The following is a 7,665-nucleotide window of genomic DNA, read 5'->3' on the forward strand; positions in this document are numbered from 1 at the left end:
TCCCACATTTTGCAAACTTTTTAATCAGCTGAACACATTTGCATCAAAGTCCAACATGTTCTGTTGAGTTACGAGATTAAAAAGAAAATCCTGGTTTTTCCTGGTGTGATGAAGCCCAAGCTAATGTAAATAAGATGTGTTTTAACCTCTTTTATTCTCTTTGCTTTTATTTTATTTTATTATTTTTTAATTGAGGTATAATTAATATATAACATTGTATTAGTTTCAGGGGTACAACATGATGATTCAGTATTTGTATATATTGCAAAATGATCACAATATGTCTAGTTAACATTCATCACCATACATAGTCACAATACTTTTTAATTTTGTGATAAGAAATTTTACAATTTGCTCTCTTAGCAACTTTTCAGTGTCTTTGGTTTTCTATCCTGTACTTGACATAGACTATTCATTGAAAATTATTTCACCATTATTTCTAATTGTTTTTCCCCTGCCAAGCTACCTGGAAACACATTTTCCAGATCATTAGCCATGAGTTACTCCAGTGAACAAGCTCTCTAAGCTTTCTCTCCAGAATTGGTGCTAGTTTTTCTTCTTTAGGAGATCCTAGGTATACCCAAACATTTTCACTCCCTATGGGAGCCATCAACCTACTGCTATTCAAATCACTTGTAGTATCTACTTAGTATTCAGTTATCACTATGTTTGTCAGACTGTGCTAACTGCTTTAAAGACATGACTCATTTAATTTTCCCAAGCAGACTTTTTGGCACATACCATTAAGCAGCAAATTGCAAATGAGGAAACTGCATCTTAGAGAGGATCATCAGTTTGCTCAAGGGCATACAGACACTGGGCCTCAGAGCTGGGACCCTGAACCCAGCCTGCCTGCCTCCAGAGCCTATGCGCTTAACCCTTCACTCTTCTGCTGTCAAAGTGGTCATCCTCAAACAGGATGGAATCTGCTAGCCCAGAGCACGAGGCCCCTCCCAGGATGGCTTTTACCTGTTTTTAGGTGTCCTGTCCTACTGTCCCACTAAGCACTGAGGTTCAACCTCACAGACTGCAAGCCTTCCTCACAAACACCATACATTTTTCCTCCTCCCTACATTTTCACATGCTCCTGTTCTCCTCTCGTGGAGCATGGTACATGTCCAAAATCACAGTCTATGTGCCCAACATCTTTCCATGGGAAAATTCCCACTTATCCAGCAAGAACCACTCAAAAGTTAACCCCTCCCTGAAGTCCACCTGACCCCATCCTGGCTCCCCTCTTCTCCCAGAACCACCTTCCTTGGTTACAATACCTAACACATTTATTATGTTTGGAATACTGGTCATACATTTTGAAATAAGTTGTTTGCTTGTCTGACTCACTTACCAGCCTGGGAGCTTCCTGAGGATGCGACTGATGTCACCTCTGTGTCTCTAGGGCACAGCACAGTAGGCTTTCAATTGGCGTTTATTAAATAAGATGAACTAAATGGGCACAAGTGGTGAATATGTGTGAGAGATTCCTAATATAACACCTCCATGGAATCCAAAACGTTCTAATGTGCCTCTTCAGGTTTCTTAGGACTCTACTCAGTTCTTGTCTTCACAATCCTCTGGGCAGAGAGTACCTGCTTTTGCCCTCTATGTGGACAGTGAAATTAGCCTTTAATGAAAGAGAGAGGGAGAGAGAGGCAGAGAGTTCTTTCTCTCTGCATCTCAATCCCAAAGTCCCAGGGAAGGTCTCCATTGACACAGTTCTGACACTAGAATGATTACTACCAATAATCACATTATTCTAACAAGTTGCTCCTCAAATAACCATGTTATTGAGAGGAAGAGACAGCTCCATTCAGTGAGAGTGGTTGTGAGGTGCCAAGCAAAGAAAACAACAGATGTTCGCAACAGTCTGCTAACGTTTATGGTTGAAAAAATCTTTTACTGGGCTTAGCAAAACCTTGTTTATACAATCATCCCTCTCAATGTTCTGTAGATTTTAATAAGGCCCTCTTAAGAACCAAAAGGTCACCAAAACCCAGGGAAACGCCTTTCTGATAGAGGCATTACAGGTCCTGATGGATGAGATATTCAGGGGCATAAAAGCCTTCTGAGAGTCTTCAAATTATTCCACGTAGGGAGCTGTAAAGGTCCTTCACTCATAAAGACAGAGGACTGCTTGTTGGCATCCATACGGTGTCACTGGCAGAAGTTATTGGGCAATTAGGTTCCAAAAGTAAAAATCTGTCACCACCAACAGAGGCAAAGCAAATGGAATCTACAAGTGCTGTTAACACCGCGCTGACTCAAGTAACCACCCTATGCACCAGGCTCTGTATTCGAGAATGGAACCCTTAATCTTTCTCAGCTTTTCTTTCCTCCAATGTACAGAGGCAATAACTCACAAAACCATCTTTGCTGAATTGCTAGGATAATCAAGTAAAATAAAGTAGAAAACCCTGAAGTTATGCAAATGTTACTTACTTGTGTTAGTTTGGGGGAAATGGAACATAACTGAAGTATTCATTTAGAAGGGAATGATAAGTTTTGAGTTGGGTGGTTTTTTTATTCTAGTTTAATTTCTGTTAGTGTTGATAGTGTTTAAAATTATATTTTGAAAAGCCTTTCCTTAAAATGAAAGAAATATGGAAAACAATATGGTGTTTCCTCAAAAAATTAAAAATTGAACTGCCATTTGATCCAGTGATCCCACTTCTAGGAATATACCCTAAGGAGCCTGAAACACCAATCATAAAGAATATATGTTCCCCTATGTTCATAGCAGCACTATTTACAATAGCTAAGATCTGGAAACAGCCCAAGTGTTCATCAATAGATGAGTGGATAAAAAAGCGGTGGTACGTGTACACAATGGAATACTATGCAGCTGTAAGAAAGAAAGATCTCTTATCCTTTGAGATGACATGAAGGGACCTGGAGAATATTATGCTAAGCAAAACAAGCCAAGCAGAGAAAGACAAATATCACATGATCTCACTTATTTTTGGAATATAATGAACATAATAAGTTGAGGAACAAAATAGACCCAGAGACATAGAAGTGGGGTGCAGACTGACAAACCTCATGCTTCAAGAGGTGGACATGGGGGGAGGGAAGAGATAAACCACAGAATGTATATGCATGTATGCATAGACAAAGACATAGACAATAATGCTGGGCGGGGGCAGGATTGGAAGGAGGGTGTCAATGGAGGAAAAAGAAGAAACATCTGTAACAAAAATTAATTAATTAATTAAAAAAACAAACATATCGACTGGTGAGGATTAAAAAAAATATTGGCTCAGTAATTAGATAGATAGATAGATAGATAAAATGAAAGAAAGAAAGTTCTGTCCGTCATCACTCACAGGTGTCCTTTTCTTGGACAGGTGGTTTGTGGTAGCTATGGGATTCTTGTCCCTGAGTCCTGAGGAATTCTGTTATTCTTCATGGAGTTTTGAACCCAGTGAAGATACTTAAAAGTAAAATTACCCAAATGTTAAAATGGATTTTTATTTATTTTTTTATTATTTTTATTTTTTTTTTTGGTTCGTGCCCCTAACAGGAACCGAACCCGGGACTCTCTGGTCCACAGTTCAACACTCCAACCACTGAGCCAAACCAGCCAGGGCTAAAATGGATTTTAAAATACTGCATTTTAAATAGATATGGGAGCCTGGAGGTAGGACACAAGTGGGCAAGTTGGGCAAGTTAGCACAATTTCCAATTTTTTCTCTGCCCACCATCTATTTGGTCATCTTCTGGTAGCTGTGCCCAGTCTTTCTCTGGGAGACCTCCTCCTCTTCTCAGTCAACATGTTCCAGGTGGAGATGCCTTGGAGCAGGTTATCCAGGTTCAAATCAATCACATATCTGTTGAGAACCATGAAGGCTTTGAGATTTTATTCTACTTACAAGAAAGCAAGTAAGCCTGCTACCATATCATGGATGCTGACAGAGAGCATATGACTACTCAACAAAGATACACACACACACACACACACACACACACACACACGTATTATTCCTAGAAAAACCAGTAGCCAGAATGTTTCAAAAGGGCCAGATGACACCTATACATGTACAGCACACAGACTTACGCCTGAGGGTCCAGTACATTTGAACGAGCAGAGAACAATTTGTCATCAACAAGTCAGCCTTTCCTCTCTTGCTCCCCTCATGCAAGCTATCGTCAAACTGTAGGGACTTGACCTATTCAGTTGCCTATGGACTAGCTAAAGAGCTACTCAGGAGAAGGAAGCCAGGCCTTGTAGTCTGGCACATGCAGCAGGTACATGTGAGACCACAAGGACATGTGGTCCACCTAACAGGATCATATTTTCTCGGCCATATACAAGGATGTGCATGTGACCCAATCAGAACTACTGAAACAAAATAAAACCTTTGGAGCTTTTGTTTCAGATAATAGGAATCTTATTTTCCACCCCACCTCCACCTCAGATGAGAATCTAGAAGAGTAATCTTCTGACTAGAGAAAAGCTTATGTGAGACTAGAGTCCACTCAAAGAAAGCAGAATTGAGAAATGATGAAATCAAGAAAATTGATTCTGATTTCATTTGAACCACTGTATAAAGCCAGGCTTAAAACCAAGTCATCTACCTCCAGAATTTCCATTTTTTAAAAAAATTATTTTTATTAATTTATTTATGTTACAAACATTTCTCCTTTTTCCCCCATTGACACCCTCCTCCCCAACCCCTCCCCGACCCCATCCCCAGTTTTGTTGTCTATGTCCATTGGTCATGCATACATGCATATAAGTTCTGTGGTTTATCTCTTCCCCCTCACCACTCCCTCTTCTGAGGTTTGTCAGTCTGTACCCTACGTCTGTGTCTCTGGGTCTATGTTGTTCATCAGTTTGTTTAATTCATTATATTCCATAAATAAGTGAGATCATATCATATTTATCTTTCTCTGCTTGGCTTGTTTTGCTTAGCATAATACTATCCAGGTCCCTCCATGTCATCTCAAAGGATAAGAGATCTTTCTTTCTTACAGCTGCATAGTATTCCATTGTGTACATGTACCACAGCTTTTTTATCCATTCATCTACTGATGGACACTTGGGCTGTTTCCAGATCTTAGCTATTGTAAATAGTGCTGCTATGAACATAGGGGTACATATATTCAGAATTTCAATTTATCAAAGGCAATTCAGCTACACTTTTCTGTCACTTGCCACCAATAAGGTTTTAATAGGCACAAATAGTGGTGTAAACCTGCATTAGTCAGGGTTCTCGAGAGAAACAGAAGTAATAGGATATATACAGCGATAGGATAGAAAGATGGATGGATAGATAGATGATTGATAGATAGATAGATAGATAGATAGATAGATGATAGATAGATAGATAGATAGATGGATAGATAGATAGATAGATAGATGATAGATAGATAGATAGATGATAGATGAAGATAGATAGATGATAGATAGATAGATAGATAGATAGATAGATAGATAGATAGATGATAGATAGATAAGAGATTTATTATAAAGAATTGACTCACATGATTGTGGAGGCTGACAAGTCCCAAGATTTTTAGTTAACAAGCTGGAAACACAGCAGAGCTGATGGTATATTCCAGTTCACATCTGAAGGCCTGAGAACAGGAAAGCTGAGGGTATAAGTTTTAGTCTGAAGGTCAGGAGGCTTGAGACCCAGGAAGAGCTTATGTTTCAGATAGAGTCTAAAGGCAGGAAAAAACAATTTCTCAGCTCAAGGATGTCAGGCAGAAGGAATTCCCTCTTACTCACAAAAAGGTCAGATTTTTGTCTTCCTCGGGTCTTCAGTAGATTGGAGGAGGTCCACCCACGTCAGGGAATGCAATCTGCTGTACTCGGTCTACTGACTCAAATATCAATCTCTTCCAGAAACACCCTGACAGATATACCCTGTTATAAGTGCTGTTTCCTCATAAACAACTCCCCTCTTCCTGAAATAAAAATGGAGGGGAAAAAAAGGAGAGAGAATTTTTCAAGATAAAAATATGTTTGCACTTTTTCATGCTATTTCAAGTTCACAAATTTATTTTTGTTTTTGTTGTTAATCTTCACCTGAAGATTAATTTCCATTGATTTTTTTTTTTTTTTAAATAGAGTGGAAGGGAAGGGAGAGAAGTGGGGAGAGAGAGAGAAACATTGATGTGAGATACATCGATTGTTTGCCTCTCGCACAATCCTGAGCAGGGCTGTGGATGAAACCTGAAACCCAAGTATGTGACCTTGACCAGGAATCAAGCCCATGACCTTTTAGTTAGCAGTTCGACGCTCTAACTACTGACCCAAACCAACCAGGGCTAATTCTGTCTATTTGATATTCATTTTACATGCCTGGCTTTCATCAAAATGATTATCTGTTTTTTAAAAATGTATCTTTGTTGTTGACAGTATTACAAATGTCCTCTCTTTTTCCCCAATTGACCCCTGCACACCACTCCCACCCCTGCTAAGCCTCCGTGTCCATGCGTTATGCACATATGCATATAAGTTTTTTGGTTAATCTCTTCCTCCATCCCCCACTGTACTCCTTCCCTCTGAGATTCATCAGTCTGCTCCATGCTTCCATGTCTCTGGATCTATTTTATTCATCAGTTTATTTTGTTCATTAGATTCCACATATAGGTGAGATCATGTGATACTTGTCTTTCTCTGACTGCCTTATTTTGCTTAGCATAATACTCTCCAGGTCCATTCATGTTGTTCCAAAGTATAAGAGATCCTTCTTTCTTACAGCTGCGTAATATTCCATTGTGTATATGTACCACAACTTTTTTTAAATTAATTAATTTATTTTTGTTACAGATATTTCTCCCCCCCCCCCCACTGATCCCCCCTCCCCCTCCTTCCCCACCCTGTCCCCAGCTTTGTTGTTCATGTCCATTGTTCATGCATATAAGTTCTGTGGTTTATCTCTCCCCCCCACCCCCTCTTCTGGGGATTGTCAGTCTGTACCCCACTTCCATGTCTCTGGGACTACCCCATTCCTCAGACTGTTATGGTCATTATATTCCACAAATAAGTGAGATCATATGATACTTGTCTTTCTCTGTTTGGCTTGTTTCAACCACAGCTTTTTTATCCACTCATCTACTGATGGACATTTGGGCTGTTTCCAGATCTTAGTTATTGGAAATAGTGCTTCTATGAACACAGGGGTGCATATATTCTTTCTGAATGGTGTTTCAGGATTCTTAGAATACTTTCCTAGAAGTGGGATCACTGGGTCAAATGGCAGTTCTAGTTTTTATTTTTTGAGGAAACACCATATTGTTTTCCATAATGGCTATACAAGTTTGCATTCCCACCAGTAGTGCACCAGGGTCTCCTTTTCTCCACATCTTTGCCAGCACTAGTCCTTTGTTGTATTGATGGCAGCCATTCTGGCAGGTGTAAGGTGCTACTTCATTGTCATTTTAATTTGCATCTTTCTGATGATTAATGATTTTGAGCATTTTTTCAAATGTTTCTTGGCCATCTGTATACATGCAAAAAAATGAAACTAACCCACCAACTTACATCATACACAAGAATAAACTCAAAATGGGTAAAAGTCACAAAACCGCCCTGGCCGGTTTGGCTCAGCGGTTAGAGCATCGGCCTGCGGTCCCGAGAGACCCAGGTTCGGTTCCCGCTAAGGGCACATGCCTCGGTTGCAGTTTGTCCCCGGCCCTGGTCGGTTGTGCGGTTGGCGG

At 39.9% G+C, this 7,665-nt stretch overlaps 1 long non-coding RNA gene across 1 annotated transcript; it reads right to left on the bottom strand.

The window, feature by feature from the left end:
- Positions 1 to 3,724: 3,724 nt before the first annotated feature.
- On the bottom strand, positions 3,725 to 5,779 carry LOC118622296. The gene is made up of 3 exons (XR_004958033.1): positions 5,729 to 5,779; positions 5,482 to 5,574; positions 3,725 to 3,824 (listed from the first exon to the last, which is right to left on the bottom strand). It is a non-coding gene; the product is annotated as an uncharacterized LOC118622296 (long non-coding RNA).
- Positions 5,780 to 7,665: the final 1,886 nt, after the last annotated feature.

This window comes from Molossus molossus, unplaced genomic scaffold, assembly GCF_014108415.1.
Source record: "Molossus molossus isolate mMolMol1 unplaced genomic scaffold, mMolMol1.p scaffold_m16_p_9, whole genome shotgun sequence".
Lineage (NCBI taxonomy): Eukaryota > Metazoa > Chordata > Mammalia > Chiroptera > Molossidae > Molossus > Molossus molossus.